The sequence below is a fragment of the Canis lupus genome, chromosome 15 (genome assembly GCF_003254725.2).
Source record: "Canis lupus dingo isolate Sandy chromosome 15, ASM325472v2, whole genome shotgun sequence".
In the NCBI taxonomy this organism is placed as follows: Eukaryota; Metazoa; Chordata; class Mammalia; order Carnivora; family Canidae; genus Canis; species Canis lupus.
Window position 1 is genome coordinate 11,230,564 of NC_064257.1, and position 26,897 is coordinate 11,257,460.

The 26,897-nt window shown below is 35.9% G+C and overlaps 1 protein-coding gene and 1 pseudogene across 9 annotated transcripts in view; both read left to right on the top strand.

The window, feature by feature from the left end:
* Positions 1-26,897, top strand: part of LOC112642495 (BEN domain-containing protein 5) — a 1,368,880-nt gene that overhangs the window by 155,458 nt on the left and 1,186,525 nt on the right. The gene's annotated exons all lie outside the window — the stretch shown is intronic.
* On the top strand, positions 8,872-8,990 carry LOC112642670 (U2 spliceosomal RNA; annotated as a pseudogene).

Genomic DNA, 26,897 nt, shown 5'->3' on the forward strand with positions numbered 1-26,897 from the left:
TAGTGCCTAGAACAATGCCTGGTGATAGGTGTTCAATAAATATTTATTTAAAGAATTAGTGTGAGAATGAGTAGAAAATTACCAGATTTATTGTATTTTCCTAACTATTGATCTTAGATTATAAAATGCATAGTTGAGGAATTTAGCATGACTATAATGATTTATAGAAAACAAACACTTATCCAGCAAACTTATTTTTTGAGACTATTGCTGACAACTTGGGTAGGATGATGGGAAACCTTTGACTAGCCAAAATAGTTGTAAAATACATGCATTAAAGTTCTTGCATCTTAATTCTGAGAGGAGATATTTAGCGATTATTTCTTCTTATTTAGATAGCTTTAACTATGGATTTTTAGTCCAGGAAATTTGCAGGTCGGGTGGAGCCTGAGAAGATAGGAATGCTCTTGGTGAGAAATCAAAGTTGACAAGCTGACAGAAGGGAGGAGGCTGAATAAAAGTAAATAAAAAAATTTAAGCATATAACCTTTAATAGATCTGTTCTTTATCATCAGGGTAAGATTAAATTATGTACAAGATGATCTTAGAAAGAATTTGAGTAAAAATAGAAATGTCTCTATACACCTATTACATTTTTATCCTTTCAGTCTGGTTTGTATCCTCTCTGTTCCAGCAAGAAAGTTCTCTGAAACGTTGCCCGAGACATTAGTCATGTAATTTGGTGGTCTTGTCTTAGCTCTTGATTTCTCTATAGTATATGACATTTCTAATGATTGCACTTACTTTTTGACACTCTTTTTTCCTGACAGCATTGACTCTATTGTTCTTATTCATCTCCGTCTCTGACTGACCAGACTTGTTTTCGTCCACATGTAACCCTTAAAGGCATTCTCCAAGGTTCAGATCACCTTTTCTTAAAATAATCTTTAAAAATACCGAGTATCACATCTAATAATTCATTATCCATATATCCATTGAGAATTATTATTATGCTCAATAAGTATTCTGAATCCATTAATTTCTTAGTATATGTCTTCCTCATTCAAACCACCACCATCTGTTAGAACCGCCATTCCTCTTGTTTCCTTCCATACGTGCTACCTCTCCCATTATCTATTCTTAGCACAAGCATCTAGAGTGATCCTTTTAAAACTCAAATCTGAGCATATTCCTGTCTTATTTAAAATATTTCATTGTCTTCCCATCAAAATTAGAATGAAATCCAGACTCCTTATCCTGACTGCAACATGGTACATGATCTGGTATTTGATTATTTTTCTGACTATCTTAGGCTATTCTTATTCTTCCTAATAATGCTTTAGCCATGGTGACTTTCTACCTATTAATAGAGCAGGCCAGATTTGTTTCTGCTTTCGGCTGGTTGGTCTAGGCATTTCTTCCTCCTGAAATACTAATCCTCCTCCTCCTCCTCCACCAACATCTTTGTATCTTGGCATTCAGATCTCAGCTTACATACTGCTTCTTCAGATAGACCTGTGATTAGCCAGTCTAAAGTAGCCACTCAGTCATCCACCATATCATCTGTTTTTATTCTCTGCTTGTTCATTTACTTGTTTATTTATCTGCCCTCCCCTACAATAAGTATAGTTACTTTGTCTATTTGCTCTATCACGAGAGCCTAACATATACTAGGCATTCAATAACTGTCAAAAGGATAAATGAATTATATGGCAGATGCTGAGGGTACAGAGACAATAGCAGTAATTTGTACTACAGTAGTTTTTAGCCTTCCTTAGGTAATAGGAATTTTTGAGAATCTGATGAAAGCTATGTATTCTCTTCCAATAAAATGCACTTATGTACATATAGTAAGAATTTGCTTAAAAATTAGAGTGCTTAACTTCCTAAGTACTTACTTGTTGTTAGCCACTTTACAAGTTTTTCTGTCATCTTAGAAACTGTGGAATGTACTTTTATTATGTCAGAATCTTTATATGATTATTGGTGCATAAGTAATATAGTGGTACAGTGCTTCTTAAAACTATCTGTGGTCAAGAACTGTTTTTGCTTTTTAAATTTCCAATATCATGGTTCTATATATGGCCCTGCTATATATGACTTATATGGAACTCATGCCACATGCAATTCACTTAATGAATTTGTCAGCATCCAGACTGGTTTATACTCTTTAAACTAGATAGTACATAAGTCATGATTTTGGATGTCGAATGGCTATAAAAAAAATCATACTCTACTTGTTTTATGGGCAATCTATACTAAATAGTTTGTAGACCAGCAGACCAAATTTTGAATAACACTGTCTTGGAAAGTATCATCAGTCTTGAACTCTTTTCAGAGCACCAGTTCCATATTTAATCTACTTGATCATGTCTCTAACCAGTTGTTTTATTCATATTTTAAACTGTCATTCCCCAAACCAAACTTATCATGTTCTAACTTCAAAACAGAAGAGCTCCTTTGACTTTTATTTATTTATTTTTTTAAAATATTTTTATTAATTTATTTGATAGGGAGAGAGAAAGCATAAGCAGGAGAAGTAGCAGGCAGAGGGAGAGGGAGAGCAGGCTCCTTGCTGAGTAGGGAGCCCGACATTGGACTCAATCCCAGGACCCTAGGATCATGCCCTGAGCCGAGGACAGATGCTTAACCAACTGAGACACCCAGTTGCCCCTGAATTTTCTTTTTAATTTCAAAAATTCCAATAATTTCTTGGTCATCCAGAATAATTTTTGACTTTTTTTAGCCATCCCATTCAATCACTCATTAAATCCTATTATTCTACTTCAGATTTTCTTAACTTCTTTTTCATTATCACTTTGCTAAGGAGCCTTTTTAGACATTTTATTTTTCTACTCCCCTTACCTCTTTAAAACTTTAATTCTACAAATACAGTGTATATCTGTTTATGTACTGTGGGCTTTCAAAGGGCCACAAATCATTTTAATATCTAAAATTTCCTTGGTTCCCTAGATACCAACCTTGTTGTGAATGCATTCCCTACCTCTATGATCCTTCTCATGTATACATTTTCATTTTTATCATATTATCCAGTATTAAATCATTATTATTTTTGCTTTGATAATGTTATTCTCCTTGTTATTGAAAACGGATCATCCCCAAGGCCTACCTTTGAAGTTATTTTTTCCATGCAGTTTTCTATGATCCTCGAGCCTTGTATGACATTTCCCTCTTCTAATTCCCAGCGACAACTTTTTTTTGATATTTCTTTTATGGAACATAGATTTTTATTGTTGTCTGCAAACAAGGCTCCTTGAGGTCAGGAACAATGATTTCTTTCCTTGTCTTACAATGGCTAGCTTTTAATAGGCACTTAAAACATCCATGAATGAAGGAATAAATGGCAGTCTTAAAAACAAAAGAGTAGGTATAAAATGTTTGGTAAGTTTCTGCTCAACTAAAAATCTTCATTTTCTTTTGGATCAATGAGACATTTTCCTATAGCCTGTTCTTCTACATCTGTCTTTGTCTACAGGGATAGAGTTAGTATAGATGAAGTAATAAACCTGATATGATTCTTTGCTTTATCATTAATTCACATTTATATAGTATATCCTAAAGGAGCCAAGGATAGATGTATTAGCCTGATTCAGTGCCTTGTCTTAGTCTTCAGTTGTCACTCTATTCATAATTTACACATCAGTCACAGAACATTTATATTTTAAGTGTCCCTTAAATATAGCAGAACATTCTTGCTTAAAACAAATGTGTTGGAAGAAATACCTCATAGGGCAGATTTCATTGCAACATCTAGAAGCAAATGCTCATATCCATATGTACTGGTTAATTTCTTCCCAATATGTTTTGTGTGTTTTTTAAAAAAATTTTCTGTATGTTAAATTACAAAAGGTTTTTAAAATCTTTTATCAATTTTCATAATTATTTATGAAGATTATGCCAACAAAAGAAATGGCATTTTTACTTATAAATTTACAGAAAGAGATACTAAATAGTTTAAAAATGTATGTAAATGTAGATTTCATTTAAAAAAACTTCAAAAATATTTATTTATCTTAGAGCACAAGAGCAAGAGAGCATAAGCAGGAGGAGCAGCAGAGGCACAGGGAAAAGCAGACTCCCCAACTGAGCAGGGAGCCCAACGTGGAGCTTTATCTCAGGACCCTGAGATTATGACCTGAGCCAAAGGCAGATGCTTAACTGACTAAGCTACCCTGGCACCCCTATTTTTAATATTTTAATGCTTAGATTTATTTCATAGGAAATCCTGTCTAGTGGAGTCTTAGTTTTGGAAACAGGTCTGGTTTTGAATTCTGGGTTTTCTATTTACTACCTGGGTGCCCTTGTTTGAGATACTTAGTGTTGTATTAGGGTTCTTCAGAGAAATGGAAAGTATCCATTTGCCTGTATATCTATCTATCTTTATGTAATAAAGAGATTTATTTTAAGGAATTGGTTCATGAAATTATGGGCACTGGGAAGTCCAAAATCTGCAGGGTAGAGTGGCAGGTTGGAGACCCAGAGGGGAGAAGCTGTGCTGCAGTTTAAGTTTGAATGTTGTCAGGCAGAAAAGCTAGAGAACTGATGTTGCAGTTCAAGTTGGAAGGCTGTGTCTTGGCAGAATTTCCTCTTGCTTGGAGTAGGTCAGTCTTTTGTTCTTTTCAGGCTTTCATCTGATTGGATAAGGCCCACTCACATTATGAAGGGCAATCTGCTATACACAAGATCCACTGATTTAAATGTCAATTTTGCAGAAGTATCTAGAATAAGGTTTGAGCACATATCTAAGCCCTTGGTCCAGCAAAGTTGATACATAAAATTAACCATTATACTTGCCTTTCTGAAATTCAGTTTTTTCATTTTAAAATATGTAAAATAGGGGATCCCTGGGTGGCTCAGCGGTTTGGCGCCTGCCTTTGGCCCAGGGCGCGATCCTGGAGTCCCGGGATCGAGTCCCACATCGGGCTCCTGGCATGGAGCCTGCTTCTCCCTCCTCCTGTGTCTCTGCGCCTCTCTGTCTCTCTCTCTATGTCTATCATAAATAAATAAATAAATCTTTTAAAAAATAAAAATAAAAAAAATAAAATATGTAAAATAATAAACTATCTCATAGAATGGTTGTGAAGATCACCTAATGTATCAAATGCCTTACATATGGTAGACACTCCATAAATGTCAACATTATTAACTTTCTTTTCCTCCTCTTCCCCACATCCCTCTTCCTCCTCCTTTTTCTGTTTTCATTAGAGAAATAGGAACCATAATTTTTTAGCATGTGATGCAGAATATTCATACAAGCTTCAAAAAAAATAAGGTCGCAGGAGGACCTAGTGACTATATAAAAAAAAACAAAGAAAATGACAGTTCTTTATCAACAAAGAAGGTAGAGTCATTTATAATCATTCATTCATTGATTCATTGTTTTGAAAATAGTGTATGGAGTAACATGGAATCAAAATCAATAGGAGCAGACCAAAAGCATTAGCTAATGCTAATTTTTAGCATTACTAACAAAATTTTTAGCATTTTGTTAGCTAATGCTAACAAAAAATAGCATTAGCTTGTTAAGAATAGATAAGAACAATTAAAAAAGAACAGAAAAGAATCTTCAAGGGATGTTCATTATCTATGAAATAAAGCCCAAGCCTTTTAACATAGAATTTAAAGCTTTCCATGACTTGATAATGTGCATAGAAGATGGCAGAGAAGGAGGATCCTGAGTTCTCCTGTTCCAAAGGTGTCTAGAGAAGGCCACATTGGAAAGGATTAAGACAGACAGAGATGTCATTGGAAACCAAACCTCTGGTGCAACTAATTACAAACAGGAGGGACATCACAAGCATGTAGGAACAAGAGGATCATAGCCCGTGCTAGGCATACCTCTTCCTGGGGACCTGCACTGGAAAGATGACTTCCCTTAAGGTATAACTGAAAATCAGTGGGTCTTAACTCCAGGAGCTTAAAAATCAGTGAGCTTAACTCTAGGAGAGCTAGAACACTCTAGGAAACCAAGACTCTGTCCTTAAGTAGCCAGAATGCTAAATGACTTGAACTGAGACACAGCCTAGAAGCAGCAGTTTGAAAAGTGCCTGGGGTATATGTGAAGGAGATTTATCGACTAATTTTAGGATATATGCTAGAGGGGCAGGGGTCTGCAGGTTTTTCTGGGAACAAAAGTGCTGGTGGTCACTATTTTTCTTGCTCTATGCCAGCCTGGATAGTCTGATGCTTGTGGGAACCAGTTTTAATATACTCCATATACCTTGATAACACTATGCTCCTCACACTAGTGTTCTCCAATGGACCTGCCTTACCAGCTCTCCAGCCTTGACTTTGTACATACCCCTCCAAAGTGACTTCTGCCCTGCCCCACCTGGCAGGCAACTTGGCTGGGATCAGTGCCTCTCCAAAGTGACTCTTGTTTTGGGGCATGGGGAAGATAACCCCACACAATAGCTTGCCCACAGTTGTGGCAGCTAGGCCTCTTAGCTGGCTATGCAGGGGGCAAGCCCCTCCCTTTAGTGTGCCCACAGTTGTCACAGTGGCTAATTGCAGAAAATCCACTTTGCTGGCCCCACTCACCAGAGAGCCCCTGGCACTTGTGGCTTAGCTAAAATAGGAGGGAACATGTAGTGCACACAGAGGATACTTCTGTAGAGCCTGGTTCTGGTGACCAGTGGGCATTGTGCTATAGGGCACCACAGGACCTCTTTTTTACATAAGATGATTTCTTTCAAAACCAGGAGATATATCTGACCTAACTACTACATAGAAATAAGTATGAAGAATTAGAAAAAATGAGGAGACAAAAGAATATGTCCCAAATGAAGAATAAGACAGAAGCACAGAAAAAGAGCTAATCAAAATAGCAATAAACAGAATGCCTGATAAAATGTTCAAAGTAATGATCATAAAGCTACTTCCCAGACTTGAGAGAAGAGTGAATAGATTCAGAACTTCAACCGAAGGATAGGAAAAAAAAATATAGTCAGAGCTCAAGAGTATAATAAATGAGAAATACATTAGAGGGAATCAACAGCATATTGGAGGATTCAGATGCACGACTAACAATCAGGAAGGTAGGGTAATAGAAAATATCCAAGTTCAACATCAGAAAGAAAAAGTAATGAAAAATGAGAACAAGGTAAGGGGTCTCTGCAACATTGTCAAGCATAATAATATTCACATTATAGGGATCCCACAAGGAGAAGAGAGAAGAGGAGTAGGCATAAAACTTACTTGAAGGAATAATAACCTGAAAACTTTTCTAATCTGGCTAAGGAAACAGACTTCCAGGGCTAGAACATGCAGAGAACATTACACAAGCTGAACTCAAGGAAGTCCACATCAAGACACATAATAATTAAAATGGCAAAAACTAAAGATAGAGATTCTTAAAAGTAGCAACAGAAAAGCAAACAGTTATGTACCAAGGAAACTCCAAAAGGTATCAGATGATTTTTCAGCAGAAACTTTGCAGGCCAGAGGGAGTGGTGTGATATGTTCAAAGTACTGAAAGGAAAAAAACCTACACCCAGAATACTGTACCCTGCAAGATTATCATTCAGAATGGAAAGAGAGAAAAAAATGTTTCCCAGACAAAAGTTAAAGGAGCTTATCACCACTAAAGCAGCCTCACAAGAAATGTTGAAGGTAATTTTTTAAGTGAAAAGAAAAGACTATAACTAGAAGTAAGAAAATTGTTGAAGAAAAATTTCACTGGTAAAAGCAAACATATAGTAATGGTAGTGGATTAATCACCTATAAAGCAATATGGAGGTTAAAACACAAAAGTAGTAAAATCAGTTATATCCACCAAAAGTACTCTAGGGATACATAAAATAAGCTGTAAAATATGACATTACATACATAAAATGTGAACCGGGGTGTAAAGATTTAGTGCTTTTAAGCTGTTCAAACTTAAATGACCATCAACTCAATATGGACTGTTATACACGTAGGATGTTATATATGAACCCCATGGTAACTACAAATCAAAAACCTGTAATAGATATATACACAAAAAAGATAAAGGAACCCAAGAATAACACTAAAGAAAGCCATCAAACTACAAGGAAAGAGAGTAAGAGAAGAAGAAACAAAGGCGAACTACAAAAATAATCAAAAAACAACAAATTTGCAGTAACTAAGTATCAATAATTACTTTAAAAAATTCAATATTTACTTTAAATATAAATGGACTAAATGCCCCATTCAAAAGACCTAGGATAATGGAATAGATGAAAAAACAAGACCCATACACTTACCTTTGCGAGACTCATTTCAGACCTATAGACACACACTGACTGAAAATGAATGAATAGAAAAAGATATTCCGTGCAAATGGAAGCATGAGAGGAAGAAGCCAGGGTAGCAATACTTACATCAGACAAAATGGATTAATTAATTAATTAATTGATCGATTGATTTTTAAGTTGTAATTATTTGAGAGAGACATAGAGATTGATTGAGAGCATGAGCTGGGGAAAGAATAGAGGGAGAGGGAGAAGCAAATTCTCTGCTGGGCAGGGAGCCCGATGAAGGGCACAATCCTAGGACCCTGGGATCATGACCTGAGCTGAAGGCAGGTGTTTAACTGACTGAGCCACTCAGATACCCCTAGACAAAATGGACTTTAAAACAAAAGACTGTTTTAAACAAAGCAAGAGACAAAGGAGGACATTACATAATGATAAAAGGATTAATCTAACAAGAAGATAAAACAAATGTAAATATCTACGCATCCAACATAGAAACACTTAAATGCACAAAGTAAATATTAACAGACATAAAGGGAAAATTTACAGTAATACATCATAGTAGCGGACTTTAGAAACAACTTTTATTTATCTATTTTATTTGAGTATAGTTGACACACAATGTGTAGGACATGATTCTACAAATCTTTACATTATGGTATGCTCACTATAAGTGTAGCTACTATTTGTCACAGTCACTTGTCTTCCTTTTGGCTAAGATCAAGTATAGTATCTGTTCTTATCAGTTTAATGGTAGGGGACTATAGCACCCCAGTTACACCAATAGATGGATCATCCAGACAGAAAATCAATAAGGGAACAGTGATTTTTGAATGATGTTAGACTAAAGGGACTTTATAGTTATATACAGAACATTCCATCTAAACAATAGCAGAATACACATTCTTTTTGAGGGAAGATGAAACATTTTTCCGGAATAGATCATGTTAGGCCACAAAACAAGTCTCAATAAATTTAAGAAGATCGAAATTATATAAAGTGTCTTTTCTAACCACAGTGGTGTAAAACTAGAAAACAGTTACAAAAAACAAACTAGAAAAAAACCATGAGCACATGGAGAACAAATAAAATGCTACTAAATAACCAGTAGGTCAACTAAGAAATCAAAGGAAATTAAAAAAAAAAAAAATGGAAACAATTGAAAATGGAAACACAGTAGTCCAGAATCTTTGGGATGTAGCAAAAGTAGTTCTAGGAGGGAGGTTTGTAGTGATACAGGCCTATCTTAAGAAACAAGAAAAATCTGAAAGAACATAACCTTATGCCTAAAGGAACTATAAAAAGAACAAAGCCCGAATTTAGTAGAAGAAAGTAAGTAATGAAGGTTAGAGTAGAAGTAAATAGAAACTAAAAAAACAAAACAAAAAAACAAAAAAAAACCAAAAAAACCCAAAAGATCAATGAAAAAAGAGCTGATTCTTTGAAAGGATAAGCTAAATTGATAAATCTTTAGCCAGACTCCTCAAGGAAAAGAGAGGACTCAAAATCATAAGGAAGGAGGAGAAATAACAACTGATTCATAGAAATTGAAGGAATTTTTAAAGAATATTATAAAAAATAATATGCCAAAAATTGGACAACTTAGAAGAAATGAATAAATTCCTAGAAATATATAATCTTTAAAACTGAATCAAGAAGAAATAGAAAATTTAAATGGATTGATTACTTATAATGAAATTAAATTGGTAATCAAAAAACTCCTAACAAGCAGTCCAGAACCAGATGGCTTACCAGGTGGATTCTACCAAAGACTTAATAGTTAACACCTATTCTGCTAAAAAATATTCCAAAAAATAGAAGAGGAAGGAAAACTTCTAAATTCATCCTACAATGCAAGCATTACCCTGATATTAAAACCAGAGAGATTAAAACCCCCCTCCAAAAAAGACCCCAAAAACTATAGGTCGGTATCTCTGATGAACATGAAAATCCTCAAGAAAATGTTAGAAAACCAAAATCAGTAATATATTAAAAAGATCATTCACCACAATCAAATTGGATTTATTCCAGGGATGCAAAGATGGTTTAATATGTAAAAATCAATCAATATGATACACCACATTAACAAGAGGAAGTATAAAAACCATGGAATCATCTTAGTAGATGCAGAAAAACCTTTTGACAAAGTTCAATATCCATTTATGATAAAACCTCTGGCCAAAGTGAGCATGGCCAGAATATAACTCAATATGATAAAGGTCACATATGAAAAACTCACAGCTAACATAATACTCAGTGGTAAAAAACTGAAAGCTTTTCTTTTAAGATCTGCAACATGATTAGGATATCCATTCTCACTACTTTGATTTAACAAACTACAGGAAATCCTACCCATAGCAGTCAGATAAGACAAAGAAATCAAAAGACATACAGGTTGGTAAGGAAGAAGAAAAAATTTCATTATATGTGGATGACATAATACTATATATAGAAAAGCCTAGTGGCTCCACCAAAACTGTAACTAATAAATTCAATTAGGTTATAGACTGTAATAACAAAGTAACAGAGAAACTAAGAAATGATCCCATTTGTAATTGTATCAAAAAGGATAGAATACCTAGAAAGAAATTCAACCAAGGAGATGAAATACCTAAATTTGAAAAGTGTGGACATTGATAAATTGAAGATGACACAAACAAATATAAAGATATACCATATCCCGTATTGTAAGATTTAATATTGTTAAAGGGTCCATGCTACAGGGTCAACATAACCCCTATCAATATACCAATAGCTTTTTCATAGCACTAGAACAAATAATCCTAACATTTGTACAGAACCACAAAAGACCCTGAATAGCCAAATCAGTCTTGAAAAAGAAAACCAAAGTTGGAGGTATCACAAGCCTATATTTCAAGATATACTACAAAGCTATAGTAATCAAAACAGTATGGTACTGGCACAAAAATAGACAAGGGTCCAATGGAACTGAATAGAGAGCCTAGAAATATACCCACATTCACATGCTCCATTAATCTATGACAAAGGAGGCAAGAATATGTGGTAGGAGAAAGACAGTATTCTTTAATAAATGGTGCTAGGAAAACTAGACATCTACATGCAAAAAATGAAACTGTACCACTTTCTTATGCTATACATAAAAATAAACTCAGAACCATAAACATTCTAGAAGAGAACATAGGCAGTAATTTCTTTGACATATTGTAAAAAAATATTGTAGCAATATTTTTCTAGATATGTCTCCGCAGACAAGGTAAAGAAAAGCAAAAATAAACTATTGGCATTGCATGAAAATAAAAAAACTTTTGCATAGTGAAGGGAACCATCAAAAAAACCCCAAAAGATAACCTACTGAATGAGGGAAGATATTTGCAAATGATAAATCTGATAGAAGGTTAATATCTAAAATATATATAAAATTTAACAACAAAAAACTCAATCTGATTAAAAAATGGGCAGAGGACCCAAATAGACATTTTCCCAAAGAAGTCATACAGATGATCAACAGAAGAACTTCTAATTGGTCACTGAGAAATTTATGTGGATATAGTTAAATATTGAATGCTTAAAACAATGGCAATGATAGATACTCAATGCATGTTACTTAAATGAATGTTATATAAATAAATAAGTAAATAAATATAGAGGCTTCCTGGTAACTTTCTCTTCACAGAGTACACTAGATAACATGGACTCATTTGTAAAAACTCACCATGTGTTACTCCTGGTAAACCTTAGGTTCTGATGGAAAATAAAACTAATAATTCCTAATATTTACATAGCATTTTATAATTAACGAATTGTCTTCACATCTATTATGGTCTCATAAATCCTAGACAAAAAGGAGTACAAGCATTTTACTCCTATTTTTGGAAAAGGAAATTGAGGTTCAGAGAAGTTAAGTGACATGCTTAGCAGCACACAACTACCAAATGGTAGAATCTGGAATTCATCTCAGGCCTATCTGACCTCCGAGCCTGTGCTCATATCCCTTAGTTCCTGGTTATTCAACATTGATCCATTTATTTGCTGCCTTATTCATGACAACTGGAATATTTCCAAATTGGTGTACAAGCAAATAGCCAGTGTGATGTGCTATAATAGTTCATAGTACAGCAAGTTGAGACCCTTTAAATGGAGTAGATGGGAGTGTAACTGTTATCACATGGGGAGCTTTAACTCACTCCTGGTTCAGGGTTTGAATATCTCATCTGGGAATGCTAATTACATCTATCCATACCATACCATACCATACCATACCATACCATACCATACCATACCATATATTGTTCCTCATTGATGAAGGTAGATAACTGGAATATCTAGAAATTGATGGAGAAATGTGACATTTGTGGATTTGGAGAACTTAGTCCTTTAGGAATGGTCAGTAAAATGTCATAGGTTTGATATTGACAGTTAAGTATATGTTGTTTTTTTTCCTTCCAAGTTTTTATTTAAATTCAAGTTAGCTAACATATAGTATAGTATTGATTTCAAGAGTAGAAGTTAGTGTCATCAGTTACATATAACACCTAGTACTCATCATAACAAATGCCCTCCTTGATACCCATCACTCATTTAATCCATCCCCACCTACCTCCCTTTCAGCAACCCTCAGTTTTTTCTCTAAAAAAAAAAAAAAAAAAAGTATAAGTTTTAGAAGTACATTGACCTGTTTGTATGTTGTAGGTGTGGATTCTAGTTCATATGCTCAGCAAGAATGTCAAATTATTTTAGTTTATTTAAATCAAATTAATCTGACTCTTGTCCTCTGCCTCATTGGGATTTTGGGAAATTCAATTTTCCATCTTCACTGAGGCTCTGGCTCTTCCCTACCATTACCTAAAACATCAAGAGGCATATGAGATGAGGTCTTCTGATTTTGAAATGTCTAGACACAAACATTCTTTTTTTTTTTAAGATTTTATTTATTTATTCATGAGAATACACAGAGAGGAGAGAGAGAGAGAGAGAGGTAGAGACACAGGCAGAGGGAGAAGCAGGCTCCATGCAGGGAGCCCAACATGGGACTCGATCCCAGGTCTCCAGGATCATGTCCCCGGCTGTAGTAGGCGGCGCTAAACCGCTGAGCCACCGGGGCTGCCTGACACAAACATTCCTATCATCCAAGCTCATGTAGCTCCTTAAAGGCAAATGCTTACTGCAAGCTGGGAATGGGAATCTTTATGGAGGCCTTTGACTAGACCCAGAGCCCTAGTGCTCAGAATTCTTCCCTAGGTGCCCTTGCAGCCATGCCCTGCTGAGGACTGCCAGGGAATACCTCTTCCTTCCACCATTCATGGGATCCTTGATGTTTATCACTTTATTAATGTGTGGGACTATTTCCTCCCTTTTTCTGTTTCCAATGTTAGTCCCTTTTTCTACCAGTATAATTATGGCTAATGTGAGGAAGGACAATGTTAGAGACTACTTCTGCCTTTTTACTGTCATGAACCTCCCCTGAGGCAAGAGATCTGAAAGAGCCTGGAGAAGAATGTGTATGGTGTGTGTATGTTTTTGTTTGTGTAGTAGGGGGTTATGTCTAGTGTGGGGGGAGATAGAATGTGGGGTATCATATACAAAACACCAAAGCAAATCAACATGTCAATAAATTATTTTACAAAATAGTTTACTCTTCGTGTGATTTTCTAGATATGTCTCCTCAGCCTGGGAATCAGAAGACCTGGCACTTATGTATGTGGCCTTGGGCAACTCACTTAACCTCTCTCAGTATGTGATCTAATCACTAAAATGGAGTAATGGAGCCTGTCCTGCCTAGTCGGCAATACTGCTATTACAGGCATATGATAGAAGACAGGGAAATATTCTGTAAATTGTTAACATACTATAAAATATAAGGACTTTTGGTTTTGTGAATTTGTGGCAAGAGATAAATTTCTCACTATGATTTTAAAGTAATAAAAAACCCTTGGATGGGTCACAAATAATTTCCATTCACAGTTTACTGGCAAAAACGTGTACTATGGCCATGTCTGTATTCAGGAGGGCAAAAAGTGGAATTCTCCCAAGTGTCCTGAAAGTGAACACATAACGACGTGTTAGGGAAATATTGAATAGCTATTACATGCGAGGTACTATGGAAGAAACATTATAGACCTTATCTCTAATTCTAAGGATGTTTTGAAATGGGCAGTATTTCAGGTGAGGAAGCTGAGGGTCAAAATTTAATTTACTTTTAGTAAATGACAGAGCCAGGATTTGACCTTCATCTAACTCAAAGGCTTGGGTTCTTTCCTTTGGATCACATACTTCCTTTTATCCTGCTGTTTTGTTGGCCACGTATGACTTGTAATGGAAGATTTAAGTTTAGGTTAATTTATTTCTCAATTGTATCAAAATAATTGTATCAATTATATCAATAAAAATAACTAATATTTACTGGGCATTAGGAGCCCTAAGGTCACATCTGGATTTTGTTTTTCTCATGCTTTGTAATGACGAGGTCTGGGGCCTGTATTTTGGGGGTTGGTAGATGATCTCTGAAATACTGTAGAAGTTCATTTTATGTTTCAACTTTACTGGGCTATGGAATGCCCAGACATTTGGTAAAATATTATTACGGGTGTGTCTGTGAAGGTATTTCTGGATAAGATTAACATTTAAATTGGTAAACTAAATAAAGCAGATTGCCCTTCCTAATGTGGGACAGCCTTATCAGTAGAAAGTCTTCATATAACAAAAAGGCTTGAACCTTACTAAGGGAAAACTCTTCTTGGCTGGGTGTCTTGAGATGGAACATCAGTTTTTTTCTGTGTTTAGCTGAACTAAAACATTGGCTCTTCCACGGTTTTAAGATGGTTGGCATTTGCCTGGAACTACACCATTGGCTGTTCTAGAACTCTAGTTTGCTAACTGTGGATCTTGGGACTTGTTACCCTTCATAGTAGTATGAGCCAATTCCTTATAATAAATTTCTTTCTACACAGACACACAGATACACAGATATATTGGTTCTATATCTGTGGGGAACCCTGACACAAACAAGATTATGTGATTATGAAGTTCATCAGTAACAAGGAAGAGTTGATGTTTACAGGAGAGGTTCAGACTCACTTCTCTTTTCAGTCAGCATTTTATTGAGGATCCTTGATGGAATCCTTACATTGACATTTATACATTGTCTTATCATATGTGTATTAAGTGGTTGTTACCACTAGGATGACAATTGACCACGTTTGATTTAAAAACATTTTTTTTCCCCCTGAAAACACAGGCTGCCAGTACAGATCAATGTCATCACTTTTCAGGTAACATTTGGCTTACCTTACCTAAAACAAGTCACAAAAAATGAAGAACAGAAAGATGGATTCTTTTCCAAGTTTTAGATTTTCTTCTGACAACTATTCTGCAACCCCAGGCATAGATTAATGAATGGAGTATGCACAAAGTGATATCAGCTCACATATATGACATTACTCAGATGTCTCCAACTCCGGAAAAAGCATGTGAATGATTTATGGAATTGATATTAATCTCTTTCCAGTAAATGCATTACTTCAGATACATGGGAAATTGATGTTACTACTCTAATGCCAAATTAATTTCTTTCTTGCTGGATCAGCATTGTAAATGGAATTAGATGTTAACCTTTTATACATCTAAACAGGGTAAAATATGGAAGCAATTTTATAAGTAAAATTTGTATGCTCATTGCTGAAGGGGAGGGTATGTAGTTTTGTTCTTTGCATGCTTCTTCCTGAGATTTGTGGATCCAGTGGTATTGGATCATATTTAAAGTATAACTTAATATCATTTAGGCATTTAGGAATAGAATGAGTATAATTGAATCTGAATATTTAACACAGGACTATAAATAATAGTATAGCAAATGAGAATTATATGTTATTAAAGATACCCAAAATTCTAAAGAACGACACTATTTTCCAAGGGAAATTTTATCCAAGAATTATCAGTTACTAGTCAACAAATATTTTTAATCCATATGTAGACATAAATGAAACTGGAAAATTTTCAGGCTAGCCTCTTCCTCCTTCCATATATTCTTGGGCCGGTATGATCTTGTTTGCCCTGTGTTCCCAGCTTTTTGTGGCTTTTGCTTGCTCTATGGTTGATTTTGGCCTTCTCAACATTATCTAATAAATTCAGTCTTATATTTTAATTCTAAATTATCAGAAGGAAAATGTTATTGGTTCAGCTTGGGTCTGGTCAGTTGTGATTAAAGAGAAGAGTCTTGATATATAAGACTCCCTTTTAAGGGCTGTGAGTAGTACATATTCTCTAAGAAGGGGCTGTGGATTGAAGGGAAGTAATAGACCTCTCTTTTATAGTTGGGCTTGCCAGACTGCAGTGGCTTGTCTGGCTTGACAGATCTCTGAGTTTGTGGACCAGCTGCCATGCATACCTTTACTCTTCTTGGTTCCCAGTAGTTAGATACACTGCTGATGGGCATTGCCTTTTATCCCAATATGCCTTATCTCTGAGCCAGTCTTGACCGGAGGATAATGTCTGTGAGAAGTATCAGAGTTGTTGCTAAGTAGCAACTAGTTGCTGCCTTGCTATCTGATGTGTAAGAGACAAAAACCTGGGCCCTTGTCTATAAATTGTAGCATTTCTTGCTTTATTTCCATTGGTATAAGTCTACAGCACTGGATTCTTTCTTGATACCTAGTTTTTTTGTGCCATTGTTTTACTTAGCTTAGAATTTTAGAATTATTATCTCTTTAAGCTTGGGATATTGCCTGAACCCTTGCCCTCATGATTGGAATCTGGGTGGGGTGGCCTGATTTTTTTTTACCATGTCTATACTCAGATTTACTTTGTAATTTTTCCAATCACTATTTGAGATCCAGATATGAATAGACAGATTTCCCTGGACCACTAAGTGACAATTATGCTTGGTCTACATTACTGCCTACAGATAGGCCTTTTGGATCCTTTTCAGCTTGAAATCATGGCTGAGCATTTTCTGTTTTTTAAGCACTATACATGAGACCCCCTGGCTTTCTTCTCTGGGATCACTGTCCTACTGACCCAGCAGTAGATCCTGAAAGCATACTTTAATTGTGACAATACTGTCACTCTAGTTGCATCTGTAAAGTGGTACAGGTGAGAGTCAGAGGTGGTAGTAATAGAAATTTGGTGTTTGCCTTATCTTTGTTTCAATATTTTTTGTACTATTTGTTTCCACAGAGAATTTTGATCTAGGATTTCTGCTCTTTATTCCCTATTCCAGATGACTTTTGATAGCACAGTACCAAGATATCCCTTCAATGGTTTTATTTCTATTGGTCCTGTATTATATTTGTACAACAGTTGCCAGGAAGTAGAGGAAGGTGTGGGACAGGAGGAAGAGGAAAAGATACATCTGACATAGTCCTTACTCTCAGGAAAACTCAAATTCCAGTGAAGGATGTAGTGCATATCTATCAATAATACCAGGGAGTAAATCAAGCAAGGGAGAGATGATTGGATCCTTACTCATTAATTACTCAAATATTTATTGAGTGTCCAGCTGTGTTTGGTTCTGTTCGAGGCAGTGGGTATAAGATTGGATTGATGCTGTCAAGGAGCTCAGTCTGATGGGGAATTCAGGTAATTGCACTAGGAAGCTACAGAGGCTGATAGTATTCAAGTCATCAGCATCTCTTATCTCACTGTTCTTTAAATACACACTATGCATGTTCTCACCTCAGGGACTTTGCACTTCTATTGCCTGAAATGCTTTACTGCCAAGATCTTTTCACTTCATTCAGGTCTCTGATAAAATGTTACTATATCAGGGAGGTCTTTACTGGCTACACAACTAGTATAGTACTTTCTTTTCATCTCTCCCATCCCTCTTACTCCATTTTATTTTTGTTCTTAGCATTTATATTAGCAGATTTGTTATATGTATGTATGTATGTATGTATGTATTTATAAATTTGATTATTATGTCTCCTCTAGAATGTAAGCTCCATGAGAACAGGATTGTGTCTGTATTGTTGAATGCTTTATATTCTCAGCATGTAGTATGCTGTCTTGGCATAATGAGTGCTCAAAAAATACTTGTTCATCAAGTAAGAGAATGAATAAATTAATGAATCAAATACAAGTGAGTAGAATTTGTATAGGGTGTGATAGAGTTACCAAAGATGAGTTGTTATTTTTACCTGTAGACAAGGGGTAATGTCAAGATATGTCATCGGAGAATGGAAGGAGTAAGGGTAAACAGTTTTGTCATGTGGTGCTTGCACATGCCTTTTCAGAGGTATAGTTGATGAAATAATATTCCATAGTTTATAGCAGGAGAGTATGTCTTAATCGAGAGCTTTATTTTTTTCTGTGTATTTGTATACTTTTTAATGCCTTCTGCCTACTAATGGGTAGTCATGAGCTTTTCTGCTGGGTTGTTTTGTGAGGTAGGCAGAGACCAAGGTTTATTTGTGCATCATCAGAGCCTGACACATGTGGTTGGTACTTACTTTGCCAGTAGTAGCTTTTTTTTTTTCTTTAAGATTTATTTATTTGAGAGAGGGAGAGTGAGTGAGTGCTTGTGCATGGGTAGGGAGAGGGGCAAACGGAGAGGGAGAGACAATCTCAAGCAGATCTCTGCTAAACACAGAGTCTAAGGTGAGGCTCAATCCCAGGATCCTGAGATCATAACCTGAGCCCAAATCAAGAGTCAGACACTTAACTGACTAAGCCATCCTGGCACCCTAACTTTTTTTTAAAATGGAAATTAATTATAGTTCTCTTAGAGATGGAACATCCTAGAATTCTGTGATTCTCCTCTGACCTGATACTTTTACAGCTATTGTTTAAGATTCTTACACATGATGTACTTTTTGGTCCATTAAATGTTATAGATCTGGCTTATCTCCCATATCTTTCATCTGGAAGATTCATATATCTACTTCTCTCATTGCCCTGTAATGATTTATTTACATGCAGATTTTCAGCTGTTGGAGGATAGGGGCTTCCCTTAGACTCTCTTTTTTACAGTGTAGCTTGGTATAATATCTGGCACACAGTAGCTCTCTAGTAAATGTGGAATGAATGAATAGAAAATTAATTCATCTAAGGGTAGAAAATTAATATTAAGGAAACCCAGGAGAAAGAGAAAAGATCATTTGTGTAACAGGATAGGTGATAAATTTTAAACACTTTAGTGTTGCATGCTGAAATACTTCAATAGTTTTCCTAATGTCAGCATTCCTACAATAACCCTTTGGCCTAGTGCCCTTTTCCTTAAATATCAATGTTCATAGGTTATGTGGAGCCACTTGTGAGTGATCTTGCACTCTATTCTTCCTAGGCTTGCACCTGCATATCATTGTTCTTTAGGTGAGAAAAATGTAGATGAATACATCTACGTATTGCATGTAGATATATTTAGCATATCATCATCATGCCATAGCTGTCTCCAAATGTACACATCCATGCATCTAGCCCTGTGGCTCCTGCTCTTAACAGCTCCAGAGTGTAGGTGTGAGTAGCTAGCAATCTTGAGTAGAGGGGCTCCTATGGATATTTCTCCCTCCTGTTCCACCTTGGATGTATTACTATGCCCAAATTATCAGAATTCAGCAAATGTTAGTTATGAATGTTTTAGCAGTGTGACAGAAGGGGAATGACTATAATTGAAGCAGCACAGTGGATGTATTCCTTTAATGTCTATGTCTATAGGTTCCAATTTTCCTTAAGAGTTTCATTTTCTTCTTTGAACTTTCATTCATTTGCTCAGCAGATATTTATTATTAATTATGTACAGATTATGTACAGCTTCTGTACAAGATTTTTTTTTACAAAGATTTTATTTGAGAGAGAGAGAGACTGAGCAAGAGAGAGAGATTTATAGAGAGAGCACAAGGAGGAGCGGTAGGCAGAGAGAGTGGGGGAGAAGCAGCCTCCCTGTGAGCAAGGAGCCCAATGCGGGGCTCCATCCCAGGACTCTAGGATCATGAGCTGAGCTGAAGGCAGATGCTTAACTGACTGAGCCACCCAGGTGCCCCGTACAAAATTTAATTAGCAGCAACCACACCACAACAAAAAGTCAATGAATATTTTTTGGACATGTACTTTTGTGCCCAGCCCCGTGGCATGTTGCACAGTAGAGGCAGTGTGGGAGAAGGGAAAGAACATATATTTTGGAATCAGATAGCTCTGGATTCTGATTTACCTTTGGTTTTTGCTAACTCTGTGTTTTGACAAAGTATTTAGATTTCATACGGTTCTACCTTCTCTTTTCCTACTGTGATTGTGACCATGTTGAGGAAACTTTATTTCATTCTAAAGGCACTGAGGAGTTACTGAAGGTCTTTAAGGAGGGAGTAATGTGATTCAAGCTATGCTTCAGGAAAATGACTTGCATAAAAATATATACAAGATATTGAAAGGTTAGAGGCCTGAGGAAGAAAGGTAAATTTAAAAGTTACTACAATAGTCCTGGCAGCCTGAACTAAGGCAGTCACAGGAGTTAGGTATTATGGAATGTTCGGGGAAAAGGGAAAAGCTCTTTCTATACTTTGGTTTATGGACCTGAAATTCAGAGTTCTGTTACAATATTTTATCAAATCCGGATTAGATTGTAGTTGCACAGTGCTGGTGTTCTCCAAAACGTCATTTATGGTTTTCTAAGAATATCACTGGATATTATTAGGAATGAATTTTTAGTGTCCATCCTGTGCAGCTGAAAACCTATTGCAGAAAAAAATGTAATGTTCAATAGTATTAGTCCATTGTTAACACATAACTGTTCATATTTACACTGATTGATTATCTTCAAGTGCTTAACTGCCTAGTAGGTTCAGATTTTTCCATGTTAATTTTGATTTAGTTTTTTTTTTTTAATTTCTGAAACCAAACAGGCAACAAAACCATATATTATCAGAAGCTATCGAGAACTTCAGAATCTATAACAATAAAATAATGTGAAGGTAAATTACCATAATATACAAGGAGATTTCATAACCTACCAATCTTCTATAGACTTCTAACTTGAATCATACTCATGTACAAATTATCTGTATATTATGATGTCACAAACATAAATTAGCTCCTACCATGTTAGGAACAGGACATTTTTGGATATCTTCAACATAGTTTTTTCTCCTAATATTTATAAATATTTAGGAATAGTAGGTTGTCTTGTGCAAGTAGTGACATTCTTAAACTAATAATTCATTGCTAGAATTTTGAGTCTCACTGGACAGAACAGAAATTTGGAAGAAATGACACACACACATATATATACATACACACACATATATATATACACTATTTTTATTTTTTAATAGTAATAGAGAAGGAGTTGAGTTATAATAATATTGATCTTATGTAATTATAACTAAATTCAGTTCTGTACAGTTATAAAGGAGATTGTCTGAGAGGTACCACAAATGCATTGTGCCCCATGCGTAGTGATTTTAACTCTGATCTTCCTCCTGCCTTCGCTGTTTGAGTTTACAGGTACCTCCATCTACTCTTTCATGCAAATAAGAAATCTTCTCAAGGCTGGGACTATGCTAATTTGTCTTTGTTTTTGTTGCTTCACATAAGGGCTTTTAGGTGATATATAATCAATAAGTAGAAAAAATAGAAACAATTGGAAGGTACTTCTATAAGCTTCACCACTATATCCACCCACTAACCTCTCTGACCTTATATACTTTTTCTTTCCTCCTTTTACTAGATGAACCCTTTCTTGTCTTATCTGAGGTTAATCTTTCTACTTGCACATTACATCCCATTTCCTCTCACCTACTCAAGGATATTGCTTCAGCAATTCTTCCCCTTATCTTCATTATTGTTATTTTTTGTGTACTGTATCATTTTCATCAGCATATCAATAACCTGAGATTTCTCCTATTTTTTTATTTTTTTATTTTATTTTTATTTTTATTTTTATTTTTATTTTTCTCCTATTTTTTTTAAACTACGTTTTACAGACACAGGGTGAGGGAATGGATAAAAAAAGAAAACCCATCTCTATGTTGCTTATAAGAGACTCATTTTAGGCCTAAAGACACCTGCAGATTGAAAGTGAGGGGATAGAGAAACATTTATAATGCAAATGGATATCAAAAGAAAGCTAGAGTAGCAATACTTAGATTGGAAAAGTAGACTGTAAAACAAAGACTAACAAGAGACAAAGAAGGGCTCTATAGTAATGAAGGGGACAATCCAAAAGGAAGATATAACAATTGTAAATATTTAAGCACCCAACATGGGAGCACCGAAATACATATAATAGTTAATAAACATAAAGGAACTAACTGACAATAATGAAATTATAATAGAGTACTTTAACACCCCACTTACATCAATCAACAGATCATCTAAACAAAATAATCAACAAGGAAACAATGACTTTGAATGGCATAGTTGATCAGATGGATTAAATGACTATATTCAGAACAGTCCATCCTAACAAGAGCAGAATACACATTTTTTTTCAAGTGCACATGAGACATTTTTCCAGAATATATCACATATTAGAACAAAAAACAAGCCTAAACAAATTCAAGAAGATCAGAGTGATACTATGCATCTTTTCTGACCTCATTGCTGTCAAACTAGAAGTCAACCAAAAGAAAAAAATTTGGAAAAACCCCACATACGTGGAGGTTAAAGAACATCCTACTAAAGAATGAATGGATCAACCAAAACATAAAAGAAGAAATAAAGTTTCTGCTTTTCTGGGACTGGGCTTTCCTGTCCTGGGGGCACTTGCCATGCGGACTTAGCCCAGCTTCTCTTGGGGGCCCTCCCCCGTTGGATGTTTTTTTATTTCTTTATATTTTTCCGTCTTCCTACCTTGATAGAAGCGCGAACTCTTATCACTGTAGCATTCCAGCTGTTCTCTCTTTAAATCTCAGGCTGAATTTGTAGGTTTTCAGGATGATTTGAAAGTTATCTAGGTAAGTTGGTGGGGACAGGAGACTTGGGGACCCTACTCTTCCGCCATCTTGCCCTGCCTGTGTGGTACTGGCACAAAAAGAGACACATAAATCAGTGGAACAGAATAGAGAATCCAGAAGTGGACCCTCAACTTTATGGTCAACTAATATTTGACAAATCAGGAAAGACTATCCACTGGAAAAAAGACAGTCTCTTTAATAAATGGTGCTGGGAACATTGGACAGGCACATGCAGAAGAATGAAACTAGACCATTCTCTTACACCAGGCACAAAGATAAACTCAAAATGGATGAAAGATCTAAATGTGAGACAAGCATCCATCAAAATCCTAGAGAACACAGGCAACACCCTTTTTGAACTTGGCCACAACAACTTCTTGCAAGATACATCCATGAAGGCAAGAGAAACAAAAGCAAAAATGAATTATTGGGACTTCATCAAGATAAAAAGCTTCTGCACAGCAAAAGAAACAGTCCACAAAACTAAAAGACAACCTATAGAATGGGAGAAGATATTTGCAAATGACCTATCAGATAAAGGGCTAGTATCCAAGATCTACAAAGAACTTATTAAACTCAACAAGCAAAGAAACAAACAATCTAATCATGAAGTGGATAAAATACATGAACAGAAATTTCACAGAGGAAGACACAGACATGGCCAACAAGCACGTGAGAAAATGCTCCGCATCACTGGCCATCAGGGAAATACAAATCAAAACCACAATGAGATACCACCTCACACCAGTGAGAATGGGGAAAATTAACAAGGCAGGAAACTACAAATGTTGGAGACAATGTGGAGAAAGGGGAATCCTCCTGCACTGTTGCTGGGAATGTGAACTGGTGCAGCCACTCTGGAAAACTGTGTGGAGGTTCCTCAAAGAGTTAAAAATAGAACTGCCCTGACCCAGCAATTGCATTCTTGCATTCCTGGGGATTTCCCCCAAAGATACAGATGCAGTGAAACGCCGGGACACCTGCACCCCGATGTTTATAGCAGCAATGTCCACAATAGCCAAACTGTGGAAGGAGCCTCGGTGTCCATTGAAGGATGAATGGATAAAGAAGATGTGGTATATGTATACAATGGAATATTACTTAGCCATTATAAATGACAAATACCCACCATTTGCTTCGACGTGGAGGGACCTGGAGGGTATTACGCTGAGTGAAATAAGTCAATCAGAAAAGGACAAACATTATATGGTCTCATTCATTTGAGGAATATAAAAATTAGTGAAAGGGAATAAAGGGAAAGGGGAGAAAATGAGTGCAAATATCAGTGAGGGTAACAAAAATATCAGCGAGAGAGACACCTAACTCTGGGAACTGAACAAGGGGTAGTGAAAGGGGAGGTGGGTGGGGGGTTGAGGTGACTGGGTGATGGGCACTGAGGGGGGCACTTGGTGGGATGAGCGCTGGGTGTTATGCTATATGTTGGCAAATTGAACTCCAATAAAAATTTTTAAAAAAGAAGAAATAAAGTACATGGAAATGAATGAAAATGAAAATGCAATGGTCTAAAACCTTTGGGAGCCAAAAAAAAAGTGGTTCTGAAGGAGAAGTTTATAGCAATACTAGCCTACCTCAAAAAGCAAGAAAAATCTCAAACAATTTAACCTTTTACCTAAAGGAGCTAGAAAAACAACAATCAAAACTTAAAACAAGCAGAAGGAAGGAAATAATAAAGATTAGAGCAGAAATAAATGACATGGAAACTGAAAAAAAAAGGAAGAAATCAATGAAACTAGTAGCTGGTTCTTAGGAAAAATCAATAAAATTGATAAACCTCTAGCTAGAATTATGAAGAAAAAAAGAGAAAGGACTCAAAATCGCAAATGAGAGAGTTAAAATAACAACAAACACCACAGAAATACCGATAATTATAAGAGAATATTATAAAAACTGTATGCCGACAAATTGGACAACCTAAAAGAAATGGATAAATTCCTAAAGATGTATAATATATCAAAAGTGAATCCGGAAGAACTAGAAAATTTGAACAGATTACCAGCAGGGAAATTGAATCAGTAATCAAAAAACTCCCTGGGTGCCTGGGTGGCTCAGTGGTTGAACGTCTGCCTTTGGCTCAGGTCATGATCCTGGGGTTCTGGGATTGAGTTCTGCATCAGGCTCCCCACAGGGAGCCTGCTTCTCTTTCTCCCTGTGTCTCTGCCTCTCTCTCTCTGTCTCTTATGAATAAATAAATAAAGTCTTAAAAGGACAACAGAAAACACCTCCTAACAGTCCAGGAACAGATGGCTTCACAGGTGCATTCTACCAAACATTTAAAGAAGCATTAATACCTATTCTTAAACTATCTCAAAAAATCAAAAAGGAAGGAAAACTTCCAAATTCATTCTGTGAGTCCAGCATTACCCTGCTACTAAAACCAGATAAAGACACCACAAAAAAGGGAACTATAGGCCATTGTCTCCTATGAACATACATGCAAAAATCCTCAACAAAATACTAGCAAACCATATCCAATAATACATTAAAATATCATTCACCATGATTAAGTGGTTCAATATTTGTAAATCATACAATGTGATACATCACATCAATAAGAGGATGAGAACCATAGGTTATTTTTTTAGTAGGTGCAGGAAAAGCATTTGACAAAGTACAACATCCAATTCATGATAAAAACCCTCAACAAAGTAAAGTCCCATCATACAAAAATCAATGTACAGAAATCTGCTGCATTTCTATTCACCAATAATGAAGTAGCAGAGAGAGAAACTAAGAAAACCATCCCATTTAGGGGTACCTGGGTGGCACAGTAGGTTAAGTGTCAAACTCTAGATTTCAACTCAGGTCATGATCTCAGGGTTGTGAGATTGAGTCTACATCAGTCTTTGCACTGGTCGTGGAACCTGTTTAAGATTCTCTCTCTCCCTTTGCCCCTCCCAATCCCTGTTCTCTCTCAAATAAACCCCACAAAAAACAACACCCCAAAACCATCCCATTTACTATTGCACCAAAAATAATAACATACCTAAGAAGATGGAGGGTATTATGCTGAGTGAAATGAGTCAATTGGAGAAGGACAAACATTATATGTTCTCATTCATTTGGGGAATATAAATAATAGTGAAAGGGAATAGAAGGGAAGGGAGAAGAAATGGGTAGGAAATATCAGAAAGGGAGACAGAACATAAAGACTCCTAACTCTGGGAAACGAACTAGGGGTGGTGGAAGGGGAGGAGGGCGGGGAGTGAATGGGTGATGGGCACTGAGGGGGCACTTGACGGGATGAGCACCGGGTGTTATTCTGTATGTTGGTAAATTGAACACCAATAAAAAATAAATTTATTATTTAAAAAAATAACAAAATAGGTGAAATACCTGTACTGTGAAAACTATAAAACATTGATAAAAGAAATTGAAGATGACATAAAGAAATAGTAAAGCATTCCAGGTTCATGGATTGGAAGAACAAAATGTCTATACTACTCAAAGCAGCCTACACATTTAATAAAATCCCTATCAAAATACCAACAGCATTTTTCACAGAACTAGAACAAACAATTTTAAAATTTGTAAGGAACACAAAAGATCTTGAATAGCCAAGGCAGTTTTTGAAAACAAAAGTAAATCTGGAGGCATCACAATTCCAGATTTTAGGTCATATTACAAACTGTATTGTTCAGAACGATATGGTACTGGCACTACAAAAGACACACAGGTCAATGAAACGGAGTAGAAAATGCAGACATGAGCCCACAATTATATGGTCAATTAATCTTTGACCAAGCAGGAAAGAATATTCAATGGGAAAGAGACAGCATCTTCAACAGATAGTATTGGGAGAACTTGACAGCAATATGCAAAGAACAAAACTGAACTA